Genomic DNA, 5,327 nt, shown 5'->3' with positions numbered 1-5,327 from the left:
GCTGTTTCAAAATCGTTTGATTCCTCATATGACAAAGTTATGGTACACTTTTTTGGGGGAAGATCTTGTACATCATGGCTGGTTGATGTACATGTTAATTTCCTAAAGTAGATTTCGATATGGTTGCAACTGCTTATTGCATATGAACTTACCTCTCATTTAACTTTTCACTTCTGTTAAAAATATAGGTCCAGTGGAAAATTCGTTTTTATTTCCTAAGTTTATCTCTGATCCCCTATTCTGTTTTTCCTTCTGCTTCCAATACTGGTGCAAATGGTAACAGCACTTAGTGCCTCAGTATAATTAAAGTTCATTAGTAGAATTCTTGGCTTTTATTCCATTCTGGTAGGTCTCTAAAGGATCTTTTGACTGTGTTTGATTCATGATGCTCTTTTCAGCTTATATGATTTTCTTCTAGTTGCAATGTCTATTCAATTGTAGATTTATGGTGTACCTTGACTTCACTTAACTATACTAATCTTGGGAATTAGTATTCTTGATATTGAAGATGGTCAACTCCATCTTTGAGACACAGCGCCATGGAGCTTGTGTTTTCTATTTATCACATCCTAGAGTCATGGTAGTCGTGCAACTTGTCTTTGTTTTTATAATATTTAAGGACATCAGTCTTCTTGATCTGCAGGTAAAGGAAAGCAAGCAGCTTGTAAAGTGTTTTCTGAATTACTTGAGGCATGATAAATCTGAAGTTGGTGTACTCTTTGATATGCTGTCAATTTTCTTATTTCGAACTCGCATTGACTATACCTTTTTGAAGGAATTTTATATAATTGAGGTAAGCAAATCCATTTGTCCATTTTGGCATGTAGAACACTACTTGGAGGGGATGTTCTAACCAATTGTTGCAATTGCAAACTAGGTGGCAGAAGGTTATGCTCCCAACTTAAAGAAAGCGATTCTTCTGCATTTCTTGAATGTCTTCCAGTCAAAACAATTTGGTCAAGATCACCTTGTCATTGCTATGCAAATTCTCATCCTTCCAATGTTGGCACACTCTTTTCAAAATGGTCACAGTTGGGAAATTGTGGACCGTCAATAATAAAAACCATTGTCGATAAACTTCTTGACCCTCCGGAGGAGGTGACAATTTCATGTGTTTGCTCATTTTTTATTAGGCTCATTTTCTATTGATCAATGCTAATTTTAGATTAATTTTCATTTCTGAGGATATTTAACCTGCAGATTAGTGCTGAATATGATGAGCCTTTGAGGATAGAACTTCTACAGCTTGCTACATTGCTGTTGAAGTATCTACAGAATGAACTTGTTCAACATCGCAAAGAGCTTATAAAATTTGGTTGGAATCATCTTAAGCGTGAGGATAATTCCAGCAAACAATGGGCATTTGTGAATGTATGCCACTTCCTAGAAGCCTATCAAGCTCCTGAAAAAATTATCCTTCAGGTCGAATTCTTTTGTCCTTACCATAGTCATCAAAGTTCTATTATTTGCGTTCTCTGTTTTATAAGCTAAATTTAAGTGGAGTATGTTTTGTTTTTTTTTACAATTTAGAAAAGTTGCAATTCTGAAGCTATAGTTGGAGCTTTGGATTTGTTATCAATAGACCTAGGGTTCAGATCTAGAGGTCTTATTCCATGTTCTTGTCTATTAGATTGTTTGAATGTATTCAGGGAGGTGTATTGTTGGTTTAGTAAGTTGGCTGGATCCAAATATGAATGAAACTAAATAAATTGGTCCCCCCTTTCTTAGTCAAGTCTAAGTTAATTCCTCTAAGTTCAGTTTTAATTTTGCACTGGTTAACATGGAACACTCCAAAGATGCTCATGCATAACTTAATTGTATGCCATGTAGGATTAGTGAGTGCATAAAAAAGATACAGGTAAGTTTCTCCCAGAATTGGATATATAACTCTCCATTACCACTTCTCTTTAGTGCTTGTGTTATCTTGATGACAGTTGCATGATAATTTAAAATCATTGTTTAATGTGATAAAATATGCAATAAAAGAGCCATTATTTGTCAATTCAACTGGTAATTTGGCTTGAATGGCTTTCATTCAATGCCACCTTAAATGAGGAATCACATATAAAGAGTTTTTATCGTACTATATCAGTCAATATATTTTACCTTTGTTGCTTTTATGACAACTATGTTTTAGTTTTGTTTTATGATCAAATCATATCATCTGTAACTTAAACATATTTTGTATAAGCTAAACCACTGTTCTGAGCATCCACTAACTGAAACTTTCTTCTATCAGGTTTTCATTGCCTTGCTGCGAACTTGTCAACCAGAAAATAAGCTTCTAGTTAAACAAGCCCTTGACATACTAATGCCTGCACTTCCTCGGAGGCTACCACCAGGAGAAAGTCGTGTACCAATCTGGATTCGTTATACCAAGAAAATACTTGTTGAAGAAGGTCATTCAATTCCTAATATGATACACATCTTTCAGCTGATTGTTCGGCATGCGGATCTCTTTTATAGTTGCCGAGCACAATTTGTTCCTCAGATGGTAAACTCCTTAGTCGGCTAGGTCTGCCATTTAACAGTCCTCCTGAAAACAGACGCCTTGCTATTGAACTTGCTGGCTTAGTTGTCGCTTGGGGAAAGGCAAAGACAAAATGAAATGAAAGTTGTGCCAGGTTCCGAGGGTTATAACCAGACAGGTGAATCATTGAATGCTGTTGCTGTAGTTGCTGACTCAAAGTGCTCATCAGATACTTCTGTATTTCCTGATGACATAAGCAAGCGAGTGAAGGTTGAACCAGGACTCCAGTCTCTTTATGTTGTGTCACCTGGTGGAGCATCAATACCAAGCATTGAGACACCTGGAACTGCTGGCCAATCTGATGAAGAGTATAAACCAAATGCAGCAATGGAAGAAATGATAATTACATTTCTTATTAGGGTGAGGGTATTATCTATTTTCTCTCCGTGCCTAATATGCTCCAATTCTTTAAAGTTTTGATACCTTTAAAATTTTGAGTTCATGCTTCGATACAGGGAACATCTGACCTGGTTCATCTATTTTGTTTTTGCACTTTTTTGTAATAATTTTCCTGTTCTATGACTTGCCCATCATGCCATATATCGTTATGTACTTTTGCCCTCACGGCCTGGCGCAGATGGTTCCTGTAGGGGTGCTGCTACCAATAGACCTGGGGTCGATTCTCAGTGGGTGTGGAATGCCCCGCTGGTTGCCTCACCACCTGCAGCGCTACTGTTGCTGGGTGAAGCCTCCGTGATTTATCCCCCCCTTCTAGGAAGTGCGGAGCCGCGCTGGTGATGATTTCACTTTTTGCTACCAATTATGTACTTGTTATCCACCACCATTATACTTTTCATGTCACATTGCTGAAGAACTCCTTATGGTTTTAACCATCATTCTGATATTGGCTTGTCATTCCATTCTAGAGATTCTCCTAATTTTCAGTCTAGACAAGTCCATTCTAGCATTACTCTATTCTTGTGTACCAGGACACTTTTGCTTATATTACATCTTTTGCAAAAAGACCAAACTATTGACAATTCTGCTTTTTTGCACAATTTAAGCAGTATGCAAAGATATCCTTGCAGTGACTTTAATATTTAAGCTCCAAAATTAGTTCAAGGTGCTGTATGACCATTGATAATGATCCTTTTCTTTCTAAAGTTTCCTCATTTTGCTTCTTTTATTTTGGTGAGAGATTATATATGTAGTCATTGGTCTATAAGAGATATTCTTTCTATCACATGCAGAGCATTGCTTTTTTTTATTGAATTTGCTTTTGGTTCTAGTGGCTTTTCTGGTATATAATTTATCTGAATGGTGATTAGTTATTTATAGTAAACATATTGATTATTAGTCAACAAACACATGAATATTTTTAACAACCTTCATGCATGATTTCAGTTGTCATTTTCTATTAAATATCTTCTTTTTATTTTAATGGGAGATTTCTGTTGTCCCCAGTGTTGCATATTAGCACATTGTAGCAACTCTTTTCTCACATATGCTTGCTTGGATAGAAACAAAAAGAAATAATTTGTATCTAAAAACAAATGCATTATATTTTGGGTTGATTTACTATCTAAATCTATTTATCTCTAGTTGAAGAATTGATAAATCTTTTGGAGCAGGTGCACTATAATATTTTGTGATCCAACTAATTCCAATGTAGCCTTACTATGTATATGATAAATGGATATGTAAGATTGAGAATATGATTGTTTTTTATTTATAATATGAGGTTGTATTAATAGTATGATGTGATAGGATACCTTTAATATATTACATTATTGGTAATCCATTGTTGCTGCAGAACATGTCTACTACAGCTGCCCTCATTTCTAACCTCAGTTTCTCATCTTTTTCTCCAAATAGGTTGCTTTGGTGATAGAATCTAAGGATAAAGAATCAACTTCTATGTATAAACAAACTCTGGAGTTACTGACTCAAGCTTTGGAGGTGTGGCCAAATGCAAATGTTAAGTTCAACTATCTAGAAAAGTTGCTTGGACAACTTCCACCTCCACAGGCTCCTCAATCCAAAGACCCAGCAACAGCTCTTGCACAGGGTCTTGATGCCATGAACAAGGTCTTGGAGAAGCAGCCACGGTTATTCATTCGCAACAACATAAATCACATCTCACAGGTATCCCATTACTTATATTTAATTAAATGAAACTTGTTAGAAGTGCTAAACTGTTTCAATTTCTGTCTTACAGATATTGGAGCCTTGCTTCAACACTAAAACATTAGATGTTGGAAAATCTCTTTGTTCCTTGCTCAAAATGGTATTTACTACCTTTTCACTTGAAGCAGCTGGTACACCACAGGAAGTGAAGTTACTATATCAAAGGGCTGGAGAGCTTGTACAGAAACATCTAGCAGCAGTCACAGCTCCTCAAATATCTCTGGAGACTAGCAATGCTAACTCAATGATTACTTTTGCTCTCCTTGTTGTTAAGACTTTGACTGAAGTTCAGAAGAACTTTATTGATCCATTCATTCCTATGCTGCTTCGTGTACTTCAGCGTTTAGCACGAGATATGGGAAGCTCTTCTGGTTCGCATATCAGACAAGTACGTAATTGCATAGAAAATAAAGATTTAGTTGACTCTGTTTTTGTGGTATTCCATGTTCATTTTTCTATTTCCTGAGACTCATAGATGTAACATCTGAAGAGTCATTGTGCTGCTGCTTAGCTTCTGTAGATATTACAATAGAAAGCAAAGAGGTTTAGGCTATCAAATGATGTTAGATTGGGCTCATTACTTGATGAGAAGTGCTACATTCCTTGAGCATGTGATAATCCGTTGGATCAAGCATGAATTGATTAGAGTTGATCATACTGATGCTGATCA

The 5,327-nt window shown here is 36.2% G+C and overlaps 1 long non-coding RNA gene across 1 annotated transcript; it reads left to right on the top strand.

The window, feature by feature from the left end:
- Positions 1-1,011: 1,011 nt before the first annotated feature.
- LOC141818103 (uncharacterized) lies at positions 1,012-2,454 on the top strand. The gene is made up of 3 exons (XR_012600904.1): positions 1,012-1,098; positions 1,201-1,422; positions 2,240-2,454. It is a non-coding gene; the product is annotated as an uncharacterized LOC141818103 (long non-coding RNA).
- The last annotated feature ends 2,873 nt before the right edge of the window (positions 2,455-5,327 follow it).

Source organism: Curcuma longa, unplaced genomic scaffold (genome assembly GCF_044706935.1).
Source record: "Curcuma longa cultivar G26 ecotype Majalengka, Jawa Barat unplaced genomic scaffold, ITB_CL_G26_1.1 contig_23307, whole genome shotgun sequence".
Taxonomy (NCBI): Eukaryota; Viridiplantae; Streptophyta; class Magnoliopsida; order Zingiberales; family Zingiberaceae; genus Curcuma; species Curcuma longa.
Note: the sequence above shows the minus strand (reverse complement) of the source record. Positions and strands in the feature narration are given on the sequence as shown.